This window comes from Leucopleurus acutus, assembly GCF_964270905.1.
Source record: "Leucopleurus acutus genome assembly, chromosome: 12".
In the NCBI taxonomy this organism is placed as follows: domain Eukaryota; kingdom Metazoa; phylum Chordata; class Mammalia; order Artiodactyla; family Delphinidae; genus Leucopleurus; species Leucopleurus acutus.
The window spans coordinates 87,022,936-87,044,548 of NC_139154.1; the positions used below are offsets into that span (position 1 = coordinate 87,022,936).

The following is a 21,613-nucleotide window of genomic DNA, read 5'->3' on the forward strand; positions in this document are numbered from 1 at the left end:
CTCTTATTATTAAACTGTCAAATCTCACAAAATTCACCCAAGCCTGCAGATGGATTACTTTTGATGTCTTTTGGCTAAAAAAACAAAAGGACACGAGAAGCCACCAGATTTGTCACACCTGATAACTTAATGTGTGATAACATGGACACATTAAGGATCCTTCCAAGACAACTCTTTAGCCCGACCCATCAACAACTCTACCTGTAACCTATTAAAAGTAGAGCATTAAAATAAAGTTTCTCAAGTAATTAAAAAAAAAACCAGAGCATTAACTTGACACAAAGTAATGAATCATAGACTCTTACAGAAAGAAGGGAATTAAGAGCTCATACTTCCTTTTACTTACAAAGAGACTGAGACCACATACATTCTATAATTTGCCCAGTTAAAGGCCTGTCAACAATGTTTTTTTCTATCACAAAAATAAACTGCCTTTAAGATAAAGCTAGAATTAAAATGTCTGAGAAAAAGAAATGCAAAGTTCAAGTATGTGTGTATGACATTTTAATGAATCTGTATTCTTCTAGGCTATCAGGAATCAAGATAAGCAAAGATGAAATAGATATTCACTGAGGGACAGAAACCAAATTTTAGGTGATCTGTAATCTAGGTGATCTATAACTACACAGATGAAACAAAATAATGGATTTTAGCGTCTTGGCAAGATAATTTGCTTTGGTACAGTTAACATACTGCAGAAAAAGCCATTTTTATACGTGAAACCAATTTACCATCTTTGAAATGTATAATATGTGGCTATCTTTGAATTAAATACCAATATGCTACATATCTCATTTATACCTAATTTTTATTGAAGGAAGGAAGGAAGGAAGGAAGGAAGGAAGCAGCCTCTCATCAGCAGGGGAAAAAAAACAGGGTTCTAACCAAGTATACAAGTGTAATAACATCAGCACTAATCTTGAACTGTACATGACATGATAAGAAAAGATGTTTAAAATATCTTGGACAATTTTCAGCATACTGGCAAAAGTAAGATGGTTTTCCCCAAAAGTCTGATTTTTCATTATTCTGAACACTAGCTTTTGTTTTATTCCCCCCACCCCGAAAGGTTCTCTCACTTAAGAAAAAAAAAAAAAAAGTAATGATCTTCTATCACTTTTAGCACTCAGATATTTGCAATCTTGTGAAGCAATGGATAAAAAGCAAAGGCCCCAACATTACTTGTTTTTCATACAGCAGTTTGTCTTGGCCTCTCCAGTGACTGGGTGTTAACCCTGGGGCAGTTCCTGAAACAGATCTCCTTATCTGTAAAATACAGACACCTCCCCCTAACCTTTTTGTATTAGTCACTCAAACATCATCTCTAAGCCTTTCTCCACCCTCCCTGCCACATTAGGAACTTTCTGGAACACTGTGCTTTCGCTTCTCCGGCAGCCCTGAAGGCAGGGAAGGTTTCTTCTTAATTTCTGTGTCCCCAGTTCCTGGTTCCTTCTCGTCCTCTGTCAAATCTCTGCCTTTTGGCTTCACTGGGGAGGTGGGGAGAACAGGGGATCAATGGCAAAAAAGCAGGTCCTTCAACAAGAATCTGATTTTTAAAATTAGCCATTAGCAAAAAGCATGAGGGTAAAAGGGTATGTGTGTGCCTGCGTGCGTACCTGTGTTGTATCGTAAGATGGAATGGGGTGGGGTTGGGGTACACTGCCACACTCTTTTCTGACCAAACCTCGAAGTAACAGGCTGTTCACACAGATAATCTGGATGGTCAGTGCTGCTTAGGAATATTCAAATCTTAGAACTGTGGGAGGGAGGAGCAGGGGTCAGAGTAACATCAGGCAGAAAAACAGAAGTGAGAGTCCAGGGCCGCTGCATAAGTCACGTCGGCAGCCTGTGCAAAAATGGTTTCTTTCACTCCACGGGCTCTTGCGGCTGTCAGTTACTCAGTACTGACTCCCAGGTGCTATTATAACAACGGTTGTCACTTGCATTTGTAGAGTTCAATGTCAAACATTTTCATTCACTATTCACAAAAAAACCTGGGTTTGGGAATACTGATACAGTTGAAAGTGGACATCAGAAAACGTGAGAATGCGTGACTTGCCCAAATCACAGATGGGACATGGTAGAGCCTGGACTTGACTTCAACGTTTCCTCCACATGCTGCCTACAGGGTGTGCTTAGCTCCATAACCAGAGGAGAAAGTGTTTTCACACAGACATGGTCCCATGCACGATGGTCAAGTTATAAAAGATATGTTAACACTGGAAGAAACTTTAGATCTTATCCAATTAGCCTTCTCATTTGCAGATGAGGAAACAGCTCCAGAGAGGTGAAGTAACTTGCCTAAGATCTTACAGCAAGTAAGCCACAGAGCTAGCTAGGACTAGGACCCAGAGCTTTATGTATAGAGATTCAATCTCCTGGTTTAACTAAGGCTTTGATTGCTTTAAAGTGTACAGACTCTTAGAAGATAAATTTTAAGCTATTACTGGTCATTTTTGGTCACTGTAAATGAAGAATGTGAGGACAGGTTGTAATGGGAGGGAAAGATTGTAATGGGAGGTACAGGAGGCTGACAGTCTCTAAATCACAGCCTGGAGGCCTCCCAGGTGCATCAAGGTCTGGCTTTGATATCCTTCCTTTTATGAATTCTGGCCTCTCTCTCACATTTTTATGAAAACTCTCTGAGGCCATGTATCATGATGCCGGGGTGGGAAAGAGCAGAGAAGAGGCGGTGAATTTAGGAAACTATGCAGGAAGTGTTCTTTACATCCAAAACCTTGATCAAGTTCTACACGTATGATGAGACTTGTTGCTACATAACGAACAAAGACTTTTTAAATTTTACTTGAATCATGGGAAATGGCTTCTCTGGATGCAAAAACAAAACATATCTTCTAGGACAGTTCATACCTGAAATGTACAAAGACACACTGATTCTCAATTATACAGAGTGACAGACGAACGAAAACCAGAAATAATTCATAAATTGTATTTTGCAATGATTTAATCCTCCTAAGAAACATTTAATCTTTTATTGTGATGCTATACATTTTCATTTGGGGTCTGCAAAATCCTCCCAAATGAATAAGCAACATGAAAGAGTCAAAGGGCCTGAGTTTAAGTTAGTTAAGTTACCGAACTTTTCTAAGCATCAGTTTCTCACCTGTAAACAGAGGATAGGAACTACTTTAAAGGGCTTTTAGGATTAAATGGGCATAGTTATCAGAATTAATGTGTGTACATGTGCATATAAATTGAAGTACTTAGGCCATAAAAGAGGATTAACATCTCCTTTAAGTAAGAGGACTAGATAGGCCAGCCGGCCACAGATGCTTGAGACTAGGTAGTGAAGGCAGGTGAAGTTCTAGATTTTACTCAAATGCCTTGGTATGAGAACAGAATAAGCAAAATTCCTTGAATAAAGTGAAGTAGGAGGTGGAGGCAGCATGGTCTAGTAGAGGAAGAAAAGGTACTGAAAGCCAGGGGACCTGGGTTCTGCACTAAGTCTATGTGGCACTTTGGGCAAATCACTGTTTCTCTGGATCTAAGTTTTCTTATTGATAAAATGAAGATAAATGTAAAGGTGCTGTCCACCTCTAAAAGTTCAATCATCCAGTGTGAGGGGAAAAACAGGAAGTACGAACTGGCGGCTTAGAAGATGGACTGCTTAGCGATGACACTGGAACTCTGAACTGGTACTGATGGCAGGGAAGAACACCTGGAGGGCTCCTCAGTGACATGGGCAGGAGCTAAAATGCGTGGCCTCAAGGTGACAGGTTTTGGGAAATGCAGAGAGCTGTTCAACGTGCAAACTCAGCCCAGACATGAGTGGCCAGGAGAACAGGGTGACGAGGTAGGGGAATATCGAAGCTTGCTCCTCGTTTGAAAAAAGAACAAACTGCAATTGTTTTCTACCTTAGTGTAAAAATAATACACGTTTATTGTATAAAATCTGGGAAATACAGATAAGCTAAAGGATAAAAGTAGGAAGAGCTTCAAGACGGCGGAAGAGTAAGAACGCGGAGATCACCTTCCTCCCCACAGATACATCAGAAATACATCTACACGTGGAACAGCTCCTATAGAACACCCACTGAACGCTGGCAGAAGACCTCAGACCTCCCAAAAGGCAAGAAACTCCCCATGTACCTGGGTAGGGCAAAAGAAAAAAGAAAAAACAGAGACAAAAGAATAGGGACGAGACCTGCACCAGTGGGAGGGAGCTGTGAAGGAGGAAAGGTTTCCACACACTAGAAGCCCCTTCGCGGGCGGAGACTGCGGGTGGCGGAGGGGGGAAGCTTCGGAGCTGCGGAGGAGAGCGCAGCCACAGGGGTGCGGAGGGCAAAGCGGAGAGATTCCCGAACACAGGATCAGTGCTGACCAGCACTCACCAGCCCGAGAGGCGTGTCTGCTCACCCGCCGGGGCGGGTGGGGGCTGGGAGCTGAGGCTCGGGCTTCGGTTGGATCGCAGGGAGAGGAATGGGGTTGGCGGTGTGAACACAGCCTGAAGGGGGTTAGTGCGCCATGGCTGGCCGAGAGGGAGTATGGGAAAAAGTCTTCAGCTGCTGAAGAGGCAAGAGACTTTTTCTTGCCTCTGAGTTTCCTGGTGCGCGAGGAGAGGGGATTAAGACCGCTGCTTAAAGGAGCTCCAGAGACGGGCGCAAGCCAAGGCTAAAAGCGCGGACCCCAGAGACGGGCATGGGACGCTAAGGCTGCTACTGCAGCCACCAAGAAGACTGTGTGCAAGGACAGGTCACTCTCCACACCTCCACTCCCGGGAGCCTGTGCAGCCCGCCACTGCCAGGGTCCCGGGATCCAGGGACAACTTCCCCGGGAGAACACACGGCGCGCCTCAGGCTGGTGCAACGTCATGCTGGCTTCTGCTGCTGCAGGCTCGCCCCGCATCCGTACCCCTCCCTCCCCCCGGCCTGAGTGAGCCAGAGCCCCCGAATCAGCTGCTTCCTTAGCCCCGTCCTATCTGAGCGAAGAACAGACGCCCTCAGGTGACCTACACGCAGAGGTGGGTCCAAATCCAAAGCTGAACCCCAGGAGCTGTGCGAACAAAGAAGAGAAAGGGAAATCTCTCCCAGCAGCCTCAGGAGCAGCGGATTAAAGCTCCACAATCAACTTGATGTGCCTGCATCTGTGGAATACCTGAGTAGACAACGAATCATCCCAAATTGAGGAGGTGGACTTTGGGAGCAAAGATATATACATTTTTTTCCATTTTTCTCTTTTTGTGAGTGTGTATGTGTATGCTTCTGTGTGTGATTTTGTCTGTATAGCTTTGCTTTTACCATTTGTCCTAGGGTTCTGTCTGTCCAATTTTTTTTTTTTTTACTGTTTAAAATTTTTTTGCTTAATTATTTTTTATTTTAATAACATTATTTTATTTTACCTCTCTCTCTCTCTCTCTCTCTCTCTCTCTCTCTCTTTCTTTCTATTTTTTTCTCCCTTTCTGAGCCATGTGGATGAAAGGCTCTTGGTGCTCCAGCCAGGCATCAGGGCTGTGCCTCTGAGGTGGGAGAGCCAAGTTCAGGACACTGGTCCACAAGAGACCTCCCAGCTCCATGTAATATCAAATGGCAAAAATCTCCCAGAAATCTCCATCTCAAGACCAAGACCCAGCTCCACTCACCGACCAGCAAGTTACAGTGCTGGACACCCTATGCCAAACGACTAGCAAGACAGGAACACAACCCCATCCATTAGCAGAGAGGCTGCCTAAAATCATAATAAGGCCACAGACACCCCAAAACACACCACCAGATGTGGACCTGCCCACCAGAAAGATAAGATCCAGCCTCATTCACCAGAACACAGGCACTAGTCCCCTCCACCAGGAAGCCTACACAACCTACTGATCCAACCTTAGCCACTGGGGACAGACACCAATAACAACAGGAACTACAATCCTGCAGCCTGTGAAAAGGAGACCCCAAACACAGTAAGTTAAGCAAAATGAGAAGACAGAGAAACACACAGCAGGTGAAGGAGTAAGGCAAAAACACACCAGACTTAACAAATGAAGAGGAAATAGGCAGTTTTCCTGAAAAAGAATTCAGAATAATGATAATAAAGATGATCCAAAATCTTGGAAATAGAATGGAGAAAATACAAGAAACGTTTAACAAGGACCTAGAAGAACTAAAGAGCAAACAAACAGCGATGAAGAACACAATAAATGAAATTAAAAATTCTCTAGAAGGGATCAACAGCAGAATAACTGAGGTAGAAGAACGGATAAGTGACCTGGAAGATAAAATAGTGGAAATAGGGCTTCCCTGGTGGCACAGTGGTTGAGAGTCTGCCTGCTGATGCAAGGGATGTGGGTTCGTGCCCCGGTCCGGGAAGATCCCACATGCAGTGGAGTGGCTGGGCCCGTGAGCCATGGCCGCTGAGCCTGTGCGTCCGGAGCCTGTGCTCCGCAACAGGAGAGGCCACAACAGTGAGAGGCCCGTGTACCGCAAAACAAATAAACAAACAAACAAAAAATAGTGGAAATAGCTACTGCAGAGCAGAATAAAGAAAAAAGAATGAAGAGAATTGAGGACAGTCTCACAGACCTCTGGAACAACATTAAACACAACAACCTTCAAATTATAGGGGTCCCAGAAGAAGAAGAGAAAAAGAAAGGGACTGAGAAAATATTTGAAGAGATTATAGTTGAAAACTTCCCTAATATGGGAAAGGAAATAGTTAATCAAGTCCAGGAAGCACAGAGAGTCCCATACAAGATAAATCCAAGGAGAAAGACACCAAGACACATATTAATCAAACTATCAAAAATTAAATACAAAGAACAAATATTAAAAGCAGCAAGGGAAAAACAACAAATAACACACAATGGAATCCCCATAAGGTTAACAGCTGATATTTCAGCAGAAACTCTGCAAGCCAGAAGGGAGTAGCAGGACATATTTAAAGTGATGAAGGAGAAACACCTACAGCCAAGATTACTCTACCCAGCAAGGATATCATTCAGATTTGATGGAGAAATTAAAACCTTTACAGACAAGCAAAAGCTAAGAGAATTCAGCACCACTAAACCAGCTTTACAACAAATGCTAAAGGAACTTCTCTAGGCAAGAAACACAAGAAAAGGAAAAGACCTACAATAACAAACCCAAAACAATTAAGAAAATGGGAATAGGAACATACATATCGATAATTACCTTAAATGTAAATGGATTAAATGCTCCCACCAAAAGACATACACTGGCTGAATGGATACAAAAACAGGACCTATATATATGCTGTCTACAAGAGACCCACGTCAGACCTAGGGACACATACAAACTGAAAGTAAGGGGATGGAAAAAGATATTCCATGCAAGTGGAAATCAAAAGAAAGCTGGAGTAGCAATTCTCATATCAGACAAAATAGACTTTAAAATAAAGACTATTACAAGAGACAAAGAAGGACACTACATAATGATCCAGGGATCAATCCAAGAAGATATAACAATTGTAAATATTTATGGACCCAACATAGGAGCACCTCAATACATAAGGCAAATACTAACAGCCATAAAAGGGGAAATTGACAGTAACACATTCATAGTAGGGGACTTTAACACCCCACTTTCACCAATGGACATTGGATAGATCATCCAAAATGAAAATAAATAAGGAAACACAAGCTATAAATGATACATTAAACAAGATGGACTTAATTGATACTTTTAGGACATTCAATCCAAAAACAACAGAATATACATTCTTCTCAAGTGCTCATGGAACATTCTCCAGGATAGATCATATCTTTGGTCACAAATCAAGCCTTGGTAAATTTAAGAAAAATGAACTCGTATCAAGTATCTTTTCTGACCACAATGCTATGAGACTAGATATCAATTACAGGAAAAAATCTGTAAAAAATACAGACACATGGAAGCTAAACAATACACTACTTAATAACCAAGAGATAACTTAAGAAATCAAAGAGGAAATCAAAAAATACCTAGAGGGCTTCCCTGGTGGCGCAGTGGCTGAGAGTCCATCTGCTGATGCACGGGACACGGGTTCGTGCCCCAGTCCGGGAAGATCCCGTATGCCGCGGAGCGGCTGGGCCCGTGAGCCATGGCCGCTGGGCCTGTGCGTCCGGAGCCTGTGCTCCTCAACGGGAGAGGCCACAACAGTGAGAGGCCCGTGGACCTCTTTGCCCGTGGCAAAGATCAATAAAACTAAAAGCTGGTTCTTTGAGAAGATAAACAAAATTGATAAATAATTAGCCAGACTCATCAAGAAAAAAAGGGAGAAGACTCAAATCAATAGAATTAGAAATGAAAAAGGAGTAGTAACAACTGACACTGAAGAAATACAAAAGATCATAAGAGATTACTACAAGCAACTCTATGCCAATAAAATGGACAACCTGGAAGAAATGGACAAATTTTTAGAAAGGCAAACCTTCCGAGACTGAACCAGGAAGAAATAGAAAATATGAACAGACCAATCACAAGCACTGAAACTGAAACTGTGATTAAAAATCTTCCAACAAACAAAAGCCCAGGACCAGATGGCTTCAGAGGTGAATTCTATCGAACATTAGGGAAGAGCTAACACCTATCCTTCTCAAACTCTTCCAAAATATAGCAGAGGGAGGAACACTCCCAAATTCATGCTAGGAAACCACCATCACCCTGATACCAAAACCAGACAAAGATGTCACAAAGAAAGAAAAGTACAGGCCAATATCACTGATGAACATAGATGCAAAAATCCTCAACAAAATACTAGCAAACAGAATCCAACAGCACATTAAAAGGATCATATGCCATGATAAGGGGGGTTTATCCCAGGAATGCAAGGATTCTTCAGTATATGCAAATCCATCAATGTGATACACCATATTAACAAACTGAAGGAGAAAAACCATATGATCGTCTCAATAGATGCAGAGAAAGCTTTCGACAAAATTCAACACCCATTTATGATAAAAACCCTCCAGAACGTAGGCACAGACAGAAACTTCCTCAACATAATAAAGGCCATATATGACAAACCCACAGCCAACATCGTCCTAAATGGTGAAAAACTGAAACCATTTCCACTAAGATCAGGAAGAAGACAAGGTTGCCCACTCTCACCACTATTATTCCACATCATTTTGGAAGTTTTAGCCACAGCAATCAGATAAGAAAAAGAAATAAAAGGAATCCAAATCAGAAAAGAAGAAGTAAAGCTGTCACTGCTTGCAGATGACAGGATACTATACGTAGAGAATCCTGAAGATGCTACCAGAAAACTACTAGAGCTAATCAATGAATTTGGTAAAGTAGCAGGATACAAAATTAATACACAGAAATCTCTGGCATTCCTATACACTAAGGATGAAAAATCTGAAAGTGAAATTAAGAAAACACTCCCATTTACCACTGCAACAAAAAGAATAAAATATCTAGGGATATACCTACCTAAGGAGAGAAAAGACCTGTATGCAGAAAATTAGAAGACACAGATGAAAGAAATTAAAGATGATACAAATACATGGAGAGGTAGACCATGTTCTTGGATTGGAAGAATCAACATTGTGAAAATGACTCTACTACCCCAAGCAATCTACAGATTCAATGTAATCCCTATCAAACTACAAGTGGCATTTTTCACAGAACTAGAACAAAAAATTTCACAGTTTATATGGAAACACAAAAGACCCCAAATAGCTAAAGCAATCTTGAGAAGGAAAAATGGAGCTGGAGGAACCAGGCTCCCTGAATTCAGACTATACTACGAAGCTACAGTAATCAAGACAATATGGTCCTGGCACAGAAACAGAAAGATAGATCAATGGAACAGGATTGAAAGCCCAGAGATAAACCCACGCACATATGGTCACCTTATCTTTGATAAAGGAGGCAGGAATGTACAGTGGAGAAAGGACAGCCTCTTCAATAAGTGGTGCTGGGAAAACTGGACAGGTACATGTAAAAGTATGAAATCAGAACACTCCCTAACACTATACGCAAAAGTAAACTCAAAATGGATTAAAGACCTAAATGTAAGGCCAGACACTATCAAAATCTTAGAGGAAAACACAGGCAGGACACTCTACGACATAAATCACAGCAAGATCCTCTTTGACCCACCTCCTAGAGAAATGGAAATAAAAACAAAAATAAACACATGGGACCCAATGAAACTTCAAAGCTTTTGCACAGCACAAGAAACCATAAAGAAGATGAAAAGACAACCCTCAGAATGGGAGAAAATATTTGCAAATGAAGCAACTGACAAAGGATTAATCTCCAAAATTTACAAGCAGCTCATGCAGCTCAATATCAAAAAAACAATCAACCCAATCTAAAAATGGGCAGAAGACCTAAATAGACATTTCTCCAAAGAAGATATACAGTCTGCCAACACACACATGAAAGAATGCTCAACATCATTAATCATTAGAGAAATGCAAAGCAAAATGAGGTATCATCTCACACCGGTCAGAATGGCCATCATCAAAAATCTACTAACAATAAATGCTGGAGTGGGTGTGGAGAAAAGGGAACCCTCTTGCACTGCTGGTGGGAATGTGAATTGGTACAGTCACTATGGAGAACAGTATGGAGGTTCCTTAAAAAACTAAAAATAGAACTACCATACGACCCAGCAATCCCACTACTGGGCACATACCCTGAGAAAAGCATAATTCAAAAAGAGACATGTACCAAAATATTCACTGCAGCTCTATTTACAATAGCCAGGACATGGAAGCAACCTAAGTGTCCATCAACACATGAATGGATAAAGAAGATGTGGGCACTATATACAATGGAGTATTACTCAGCCATAAAAAGGAATGAAATTGAGTTATTTGTAGTGAGGTGGATGGACCTAGAGTCTGTCATACAGAGTGAAGTAAGTCGGAAAGAGAGAAACAAATACCGTATGCTAATACATATATATGGAATCTAAAAAGAAAAGAAAAAAGAAAAAAAAAGGTCAGAAGAACCTAGGGGCAAGATGCGAATAAAGATGCAGACCTACTAGAGAATGGACTTGAGGATACGAGGAGGGGGAAGGGTAAGCTGTGACAAAGTGAGAGAGTGGCATGGACACATATACACTACCAAACGTAAAATAGATAGCTAGTGGGAAGCAGCCGCATAGCATAGGGAGATCAGCTCGGTGCTTTGTGAACACCCACAGGGGTGGGATAGGGAGGGTGGGAGGGAGGGAGATGCAAGAGATATGGGGACATATGTATATGTATAACTGATTCACTTTGTTATAAAGCAGAAACTAACACACCATTGTAAATCAATTATAGTGCAATAAAGATGTTAAAAAAATTATACTCCAATAAAGATGTTAAAATATAAAAAAAAGGGTAAAAATGAAACTACCCATAATTTCCCTTGTAGAGACAGTCACTATTGAGTTTTTAACAAATGCTCTTCCAACCTTTTCCTATAAACTCTGAACGTTCAATAAATATTTAAGCATACTCATGTGCTCTTCAGACAATGTATTAGAAAAGAATTGCTAAGTCAATAAGGAAGTAAAATCTTAAAGGCCACGCTGTCCTCCCTGAAAGCTGTACTAACTGCTACTCCCACTAGCAGGATCTGAGTGTGTCCATTTTCTGATACCTTCACCAAGCCTGAGGTGGTAGCTTTTTTTCATCTTTACCAATCTGACAGCAGAAGCTGCAGCACCTCACTGCTTTACAATTGGTACTTCTTGGATTCATCATGATGGTGAACCCTTAGAAAAATATTATTTCCCGATAATTCATCTTTTGTCCTTTGTGAATTGTCTGCTCCTATTTTTCTGTTGGTATGATTTTCTTATCACATTCCCAGTACTATAATCAGTTCTTTCTCAAGTCTCTAGGGTTCCCAAATAAAGCTGAGTCAGGTTAAGAGCTTGGAAAAGCGCTGAAATCATGGTTAAAAGACTGAGAAGGTGGACCCCTGAAGAAAAATGGATGCAGAATTAGTTAGCCTGGACCGTGGAAACCGAGAGTGCTTTTAAAGGAGAGGATTGTTAGTACTTTGAAATGAAGGGGGGAATGAAAGGGTCTTCTCTTCTGAGCACCTCCCCTCTCCTTAAACCTAAGTCAAATGGCGTGAGGGATTAGGGGAAGAGAGGAGGGGGCAGCTGCTAGAGCTGGAGACAGGGATTAATCCATTTCAGATTCTCATACCGCTCCTCTCAAGACTTACTAACTGAAAATATAAATCACAGAAAAGGGTACAAATCCTTCATAAACCGGTCTAAGGCCAGACAGTCAGAACCACTTCCTGGCAGGAGACCAGGATATACTGCAAGTTGTGAGCTTTTTCTCTTTTAAAATATCCAAGATGAGGGTAGATATCTATTTATACAGGCTAGTAGGACTGAGGGCTTGCTCAAGGCCCATTGCAACCCTAGTTAGGACTAAAGCAGACTGAACTTACAGACATGGAAGAGCCAGATGCAAGCCCCATCGAAAGAGATGATTTGGCTGCTACAGCTTTGTGGTTCTGGAAATTTACGTCTTGTCTAACTTGGGGTGTAAGCCCTGATGTCTTGTAATGAGAGAGGCTGTTTTTAGAATTTTGTTGCTCTAGCTCCTATCACTGAGAAACCAGACACTAAACCATCTGTGACATCTGCAAGCTGGAATCAAAAGTCAACCACCATGACCCATTCATTCCGAGTCCATTTTAGAGAACTGAATCCGTGGGAGGAAAAACTTTCCAGAGTAAAGACACATACTCTGATCAACCTTGGACTTTTAAAATATCACAAGACAGCAACTGGAAGTGAGGGAGATGCCAAGCAAATAGCTCTGAGAGGAATGCCTATCTTGACAACAAAGCACTGAGAAAACACAGCTCCTCTTGCTTACTTTTCAAGACAACACGGAGTGCCATAAGCCAAGAAGTACTTTTTTAAAAACAGTTGTTAATTCTAGGAAGTGGCACTTACGGGGCAACTAACGCATTCTTGCTCAGTCTTGTGGAACACTGATGTTGAAAGGTCAGTATTAAGGGGTTGCTATAAAAATCTTTTCCTCAAACTCTGAGAACTGCTGGCGGGAATGTAAAAGGGTATAGTCACTGTGGAAAACAGTATGGCAGTTCCTCAAAAAATTAAAAATAGAGTTAGGTCCTAGTAATTCTATTTCTGGGTATGTACCTCAAAGAGTCTTGAGTTTTGAAGAGATATTTGCAGACTCACGTTCAAAGAAGCATTATTCACAGTACCCAAAAGATAGAAGCAACCCATGTGTTAACTGACAGATGGATAAACAAAACACAACAGAATATTATTCAGCTTTAAAAAGAAATTCTGACATATGCTACAGCATGTACGAACCATGAGGACATTATGTTAAGTGAAAAGAGCCAGTCACAAAAGAACAAATATTGTGTAATTCCACTTATATGAGGCACCTACAGTAGTCAAATTCATAGAGACAGAAAGTAGAATGGTGGTTGCCAGGGGTTGGGGGGAGAGAGGAACGGAGAGGTACTGTTTAATAGGCAGAGTTTCGATTTTGCAAAATGAAAACAAGTTCTGTGGATGCATGGTGGTGATGGCTGTAAACAATATAAATGTACCTGATGCCACTGAACTGTCCACTTTAAAATGGGAAATTTTGCGTTACATATACTTTACCACAATTTTTTAAAATGATTAAATCTTTCCACCAATTTTCAGAGAAAATTCCTCAATCTTCTCTACCATTTTTTTAAACCTTTGATACCACCTATAGCTTATCTGTTCCCTAATACAAATAAAAGGCCAAATAAATGAACACACAGCACATGAGCATCAGTGAAATACTTTGAGGCTCCCTAGAGCTAGGCTTCGTGTGGCAGCTTTATGAGCACACAAATGCTCGGCTGTGATTTTTTTATGCCAGATTTTCTAAGAAAATTTGTTTTACAATGCTTTGGAAAAGAAAAATACTCCTTAAAAAAGAAAGAAAAACACCTCCAATTATCCAGTGTCCCTTCACTTAGAGTTTAACAATGGCTGATATCAAGGAGTTCTACTTTGATGGCTCTGAGTTGTGCAATGGTCATAGGTCATAAGAGCAAGTGTCATGTCTGTAAGACAAAAATACCATTGCTAAGACTTCTTGATAACTAGGACTGCACCCCTGGGAATAAGGGCCTGGAACCAAAGCTGTTATAGCACTTCCTATCTTTATACTAATTCAGAGTTCCCAAAGCAATTTCAAATACATGATTTCATCTGAGCCACACAAGCCAGTCCGCAGGTAGGTTCTACTATGGCCAATGCTGAGGAGGGGGAGAACACAGAGTTTGAGTGATCTGACCAAAATCACTTAGCTACTAAGTGGCTAGAACCAAGCTCTTACAAGTTCAAATCCATTCTTGTATCTCCCTAACCCTTAAATTTAGCTCTCTAGTCAAAGGATTTATTGAGCTGGAATCTGTCCCCAGACGACCCCTCGCTGTGTGGGTGCTGTGAGCCACCAAGAAGAAGGAGCACAGTCACAGCAGCACTAAGGCCTCACTTCCTTACTCACGAAGAGAGAGATTACTGGACATACCCACCGGTCAGTATTATTTCTGGCTCAAAGGAAATCATATGTGAAAACATTTAAAAAGCATAAAATAAAATGTTAAGTCACAAAAGGCATAGCTGTCAGGAGACTAAGGTTCCATGATTCTCACCATCAGGAAGGCTGAGTGTGGGAGGGAAGCATGTATGTAAACCCAACCAACCAACCAACCAACCAACACACCTGACCGGTGTCCACCACCGGTGGAGGGAGTGACAAACTGCTTGCTTTGAGGGGCAGGAGACAAACCTGCAGTCTGCCAAGGTACCAGAGACCGTAGACTCTCGGCCCTTTCCTCACTCGGGCATTTCAAGATGCTGAGGAAGGATACAGGGACAAAGGAGCTATATAACAATGTGCTACAGGCTGGGCATATAACAGTAAATAAGGTAATCAAAGACACAGTGGTCACATGTCACACTTAGCCCAGATTCTGGAGAGCATCATGAAAGGAGGAGCTGAACAATCTGCTGAGCTTACCTACTACTTTCATCCCAGGGTTTGGCAGCTTCCTGACATGTGGGCTGTGCCTCTGTTTATGCCCCCTCAAGAGTGGGAAGGAGGCCTGGCTAGGGGTTGCCGGACTCAGAGACGGAAGGCTATGGAGATAGTAGTCTGGTGTTTGGTAGCTGGGGACGGAAATGGAGGGTAATGGGGCTGCCAAAAGTCTTTTGGCCTCAGGTTTCATTTACTTCATTCATCTAATCTGCAAATACTCACTGAGTGCCAGCTACACCCTGCAGTGTTCTCAGCATTAACGGTACACTGGTAAATAAGACAGACAAGGTCCCTCCCTCAGGACACTGGCATTCTGGTGGAGAAAGAGGAATGAACAAGTAGAAACAGACAATGTCATGATAAATGCTAGGAAGAAAAAAGCCACGGGGTGTGAGTGACAGTGCCCGTGGGACCACGTCGGGCCTCTCCGAGAAGACAGCAATTAAGCAGAGACCCAAATGTCGAATGACAAGAAGGAAAAGCTTTCCAGGCAGAGTACCAGAAAGTGCAAAGGCCCTGATGTGGGAATAAGCTTAGCTTAGCTTATTGGAGGAAAGACTGAAGGGAAGAATGCTATGAGCTCAGGTTAGAAGGGTAGCCAAGGGCCAGACTAGTCAGGGTCTTGTAGGTATGGTAAGAAGCCTGGATTTTTTGCTCAGTGATTTGAGAATTCACTGGACTGCAAAGGAGTGACATGTCTGATTTATGCTTTCATCCTCTGGCTTGTGCCAAGAGGTCTCCCTTCCAGTTCTGCAGTCCATGGGCTATCTGGGTAAGAGCAAGGCATGGACCCAAAGGGGTACCAAAGGGAGAAGGCCTCAATAATCCCTTTTTCCTTGTCTGATATTATGACTGCCACAAAAGGGAGGAAAAAGAAGCCAGTGGGCCCTAGCTCGAGTTTACAGCCCATCCTTTCTAGCCTTCTGCTTGAAACTGGCCTGTCTTGGCCCTGCCGGGCATGCCTGATGAATGTAACAGAGAAAAAGACCTCTGTTGATTCTTTCTTCTCTTTTCTTTAACTACCCTATCCTGAATCATTCCTTAGTGACTTTAGATATTTTTGACCTACCTCCAGGTCCAGCAAGCTACAAAGTTACACAATACTACCCGATCAGGGCAAATTTCTTCTTCCTCTTAGAAGGGTCAACAAACTACTTAAAGAAATAAAAACCATCTTGGGAACCTAGCTGTGGTCTGTCTTAGTAAGTAGAGGATATGCACATCACAATCACTTCCGATCTTAAGGCAATCAATCAAATAAATCCCTCTGACATTTTGGGAGAGAAGAAAAACCAAGCAGATTCTTTTAGTTTAAGACTTTTAGTTTAAGAAATCGACAGGGGTAAGAATGGGAGAAAAGAAAAAACTATCAGCAGCAAAATGACTGTCAGCTGTTTCTAAGGAGCTGGATCTATTTGCTTTTTCAAAGAGACTGAAAAAGAAGAGAAAGGGTGGCTTCTGTTCCTCACATTCTGCTCCCCTTCCCCCAAAAGGATGGGGAGGGGAGCGCGAAGAGAAATCTTTGGCATTCACGAACTCCAAATGGAAAGCATCCAATGATATTGTTTCAAAAGCTATTTCAATCAGACCACACTAACCGTTTCTTACTTTTTTAGACTGCTTACTTAAAAATCGGTACAGAGCAGACAGTAGGGGAGATTAGAATTACTTATTTCGATGACGAAGAGTCAGGCCCAGACAGTGGAAGGTAGTGGAACCGAGGTCTCCTGACTCACACTCCCTATCAAATTTTATTATGTATTTGTATCTTTTAAAAATAAAAGCACATTATAGCAAAATAGGAACAGGAAGTCACTCATAATCCAATCATTATACTACACCATTAGCATTTTGTTCCTTCTATCATAGGCTTATAGGTTCCCCCCCTTGTTATAATCACACTGAACTAATGCTCTTTGCGATACACAGGCCCTTTATATTACCATTAACACAGTCAAGGATATGAAACTTGAGACTGATATGATGTGGAATACAACTTGGTATAATCTGAGCTGAATTTATTATCTTTGCTAAGGACTAGTGACCCCACAAGAGAATTTTGCCCCTCTTATTGAGACAGTAAAAATATACAACAGCACCTATTAACAGGTATTGGAATTCAGGTCCTTTTCCTGGAGTGTTTAAAACAGAACTCTCAAGAAGCCCTGGGATGTAACTTAACTCCAGATCAGTTTTATTTACCTACCTGGTGCATCAGGTACTTGAAGAGGAATGAAAGGATCAGATACACTTAGAAGAGGAAGGCTAGAATCCACAGTCTGCCCACCCTTCCTTTTTTCAGCTGGAATTGGTTGGAGGGGAAGGAAGGGTCAAGAAGAGAGAGAAAAAAAGAGAAAAGCAGAAAACATCAAGTAAATCCAGATGTACTTACCATCTATCAACCCAACTCAAATTATAGAGTAAGTCTAAATTTAGAGGCAGAATAAAGAAATATGGGTGGATATAATTCAATGTAATAGCAAAGTATGTCTAAGATGTACAATCTGGTCCTTGCAACGTAGTCTGAGATGCAATTAATGGTAAAAGTAGGATAGTCGTACATCTGAAATTCCACGTCTTCCTTGGATACTGCAGTCTATAGTGATCTCTTTCAGAATTCCTACTGCAATTACTACTATCCTCATCACACATTTTGGTAGGTAAACAAACTTTGTCTATTTTGTAACTTAGAATATGTGTATAGGTACTTCCTATGTGCCCATTTCCCTCTTGAGGTCCTTTAGGGACTGAGTCCTATTCTATCACCATATGTCAAATGTAGTGCTAGGTAGACAGAAAGAGACAGAAGCAGATTTCTTCCTATTGGAAGGTTAGATAAACCCTAACCTTTGGACTACATCTACCATACTATTGGCATTCATCCTATATTTGGCAAACTTATAGATTTACAGAAATCTATATACCCTATGGAATATCAGAGCCTGAAGGGATCTCAGCACTTTCTACCATAATTTTCTTATTTTCCAGAAAAAAAAGTGAAGCCCAGAAGTTAAGAGACTAGACAGAGGTCCACCAGCAGACCCAGGATCAAAACACAGGTCTCCTGGCTCCGTCTTTACCATTCTTTACCTTGCATTTTAATAATGAGTTAGTTCCTGAATTAAAATCTAATTTAGCCTTTTATAAAGTGGATTAAAAAAAACCTTTTAATTTTCAAGTAACTGTAGAATCATAGGAAGTTGCAGTACATAGAACTCTGTGAACCGTTCAACCAGCTTCCCCCAGTGGTGAGTTCTTATACAACCATAGTTCAATATCACTGACATCAGGGCAATTCTGTTAACTAAACTCTATTCAGTTTTCACATTTGTGTGTGTGTGTTTGTGTGTTTATAGTTCCTTGCCATTTGACAGTACGTATAAATTAGCCTAAGCACCAAAACAATGATACACAACTATTCCATCAAACAAAAGAACTTCCTTGTACTCCTTTATAGTCACACCCACTCCTTACTCCTGTCCCAGTCTCTATAATTTTGTCATTTTAAGAATATCATTCAAGTGGGCTTTTAACTAAGCTTCTTTAAAGGTCTGTGGAGGAAGAGAAGGGTTAAAATCACTGCTCTTAGTCTCTGAAATATTTTAAAATGAGATACAATGAAATATATTAAAAGAAAAAGAACAAATTATGAAATTGAATGTATAGTATAATTCATGTTTGAAAAAAGTATGTACAAAGAAATAAAACTATGGACATAAATATTGTTAAATGTTAGTAATGCTTTCCTCTTGGAATGGGGTCATGAGTTTTTCAATCTTGCTTCCTTGGGGTTTTAGCAAATTAATGTATATAATTTATCAACAGAAAAATACAGTAAGTCCCCTACATATGACCTTCAAGTTGAGAACTTTCAAAGATGTGAACATGCGTTCCTATGTCCAATCACGTAAGTTAGTTCACGCGTCTGGTGTACATTGTCACGTGCAGCTTGCCCTCATCTCCTATTGCTAACGATCCTTCAGCTCTACCATCTCCCACCTCCTCTCCCTCCTCCAGTCAGTAACTCTTCTTGCCTGTTCACTAGATGCCAGCCCCTGTATGCCAGCTGTTGTACTGTACTACTGTACTTTTCAGGGTACTGTATTGTAAGATTAAAAATGTTTTCTTTAATTGTCTGCCTGTTCCTCCTCTAATGTAGGAACACAGTTTAGCAACATTTTTGCAGCTTTTACCATAAAAATGTTAAGGATAACCCTTGTGTCATCCTCCCCAGCTCATCACCAAATTTCCTGCTTCTCTCCTCTCTTGGTTGGTTAGAAGGTTTCAAATCAGTGAACGGTCTGAGCTTGATTAGAAAACTTGGAGAAAATGGTGCCACCCTGAACTTCATACAGTGAGGACACACTAATTTCTGGGATTTAGATATAATTTTATTTCATTTGTAAAGAATGAAGATTCCTCTTCATTCACACCACAAATGCAAACGAAGGGAAAATACCAAACGTTCATAGAAAAGTGCTGGATAAATTGAGGAAAATACGAAGATGTTTTGTAATGCCTGTAAAAGCTTAGTGTCACTGATTTATAAGATTTCTGAGATGTGGTTATAACTACAGCTTCTGCGCTGGGCTGCTTAGGTACAGGTACAAATTTCTACTCTGTCATTCCCCACCTATGACCTTGGGCAGGTCACTTAGCCTCTCATGGGCTGTTGTAAGGGATCACTGGAGATAATGTGCATAAAAGCACTTACCCAGTGGGCTTAGCACGCAGCATGTACTCAACATATGTTTGCAGGTATTACTGTCCTAATTACTCAAATATGTGTCTGCTAATGGCTGGGCCGTTAAAAAAAATACTGCCATTTACAACCTTCAAAGTTAAGCATTAAGGAGAGAAGAGGCAAAAATAAAAGCAAAAGACAACTCTTTAAAAAATAGTTCATACAGACAAAAAACAAAACATAAAATGTATGACAAGAAAGAATTAGGCATTAAAACTGGAAGTGGATGGAAAATGATTAGGGACATCTGTTATTAACATCGGTGAATCCAAGCTCCTATCCTTTGGCAAAAAGCGACTCCTTTCCTTCATTCAACAAATGTGTACTGAGCCAAGCACTGTACTAAATGCTGGGATTCAGCATCAAAGAAGACCCTCCTAGGGCTTATTCTATGACCCCCTTTCCAGGGAAACTATATCCCACCCAGCACCATAACTAGTCATCATTGTGACATTTTATCTCAAGGACAATGACCAATGCTTTACACATTTGGTATATTTAGTCAACTATTTGGCATATCCAACTTTAAGCACTTTCAACCAGACCAAAATACCAATAAATTTAAAAATTAGGGCTTCCCTGGTGGCACAGTGGTTGAGAGTCCACCTGCCAATGCAGGGGACACGGGTTCGTGCCCCGGTCTGGGAGGGTCCCACATGCCGCGGAGCGGCTGGGCCTGTGAGCCATGGCTGTTGAGCCTGCACGTCCAGAGCCTGTGCTCCGCGACGGGAGAGGCCACAACAGTGAGGGGGCCGCGTACCGCAAAAAAAAAAAAAAAAAATTTAAAAATTATATAGACCAGACAACAAGGCTAAAAATAAAAAATAACACACAAAAACTTTTCACTATTTAATATTAAAAAACACACCTTCCAAATAATTCCAATGCCTGTTCCAAAATATTAACAATGAGAACATCATATGAAGACTTAGGGGATATGGTTAAAACATGAGTTTTTTCTTACAAGGGAAACACACAGCTATTAGTAAGCACTCTCAGTAACAGTGTAATCCTCAAAGGCTGGGGTGGGGTGGGCAACTGGAGCAAGAAAGAGGCAAGAGAATAGTAGATTCTCTGTGAAAAAGTCTTCCTGGAAATTATAATTAGCCTCCCTCCCCACTCTCATGCCAGATGAAAATCACTGTTATATTGAGAGAAAAACTCTAAATACTTTTTTTTAAAGAATTAAAAAAAAATTTACTATGTGTTCTTCTTGAAATCAGCAAAAGTGAACCTAAGAAAAATAGGGAACTGTAATCAAAAAGATAAAGGCAAAAGATAAAGAATTAGACGACAGAAAAAGAGTAGTTCTATAGAGTTGTCTTTGAAAGGTAATAAAATAGCAAATCTCTAGCTAGAGTTACCAAGAAAAAGAGAAACACAAATACATACAATAAAATTGATGTATGCAAAGAAAATATTACAAAAGATTTAAATGTATTCTTCTATTTTATTTAAAAAAATTTGAAACTATAGATGATTTTCTAGGACATTATTATTAAATTTGCCTTATTATGAGGCAGAAAACCTGAGAGAGGAAGTTCTAGAGCCAGAGGGTCGGTGTCCCAGCTCTGCCACTTACTAGCTATGTGACCCTGGGAAAGAGACTAGCCTGTGCTCAGTCACCTCAACCATAACTGATGTGGGGATGATGTGGCAACCTCGGAGGGTTGTTGAGAGGGTCAGATGAGATAATACTTGCATAGGACAAATGACAAACTGGGAGAAAAGTTTACGATATGACACATGAAGAGCTCTTACATATTAATAAGAACAAAATAAACACAGCACATTAAAAAAAAAAAAAGGACATGAACAACACAAATCCCAAAAGAAATAAAAATGGCCAGTAAACAATGTCCTCTGTCTACAGCCTCTGAGCTGGT

At 40.9% G+C, this 21,613-nt stretch overlaps 1 protein-coding gene across 1 annotated transcript in view; it reads right to left on the bottom strand.

The window, feature by feature from the left end:
- Positions 1-21,613, bottom strand: part of AAK1 (AP2 associated kinase 1) — a 166,681-nt gene that overhangs the window by 18,197 nt on the left and 126,871 nt on the right. The window lies entirely within an intron of this gene.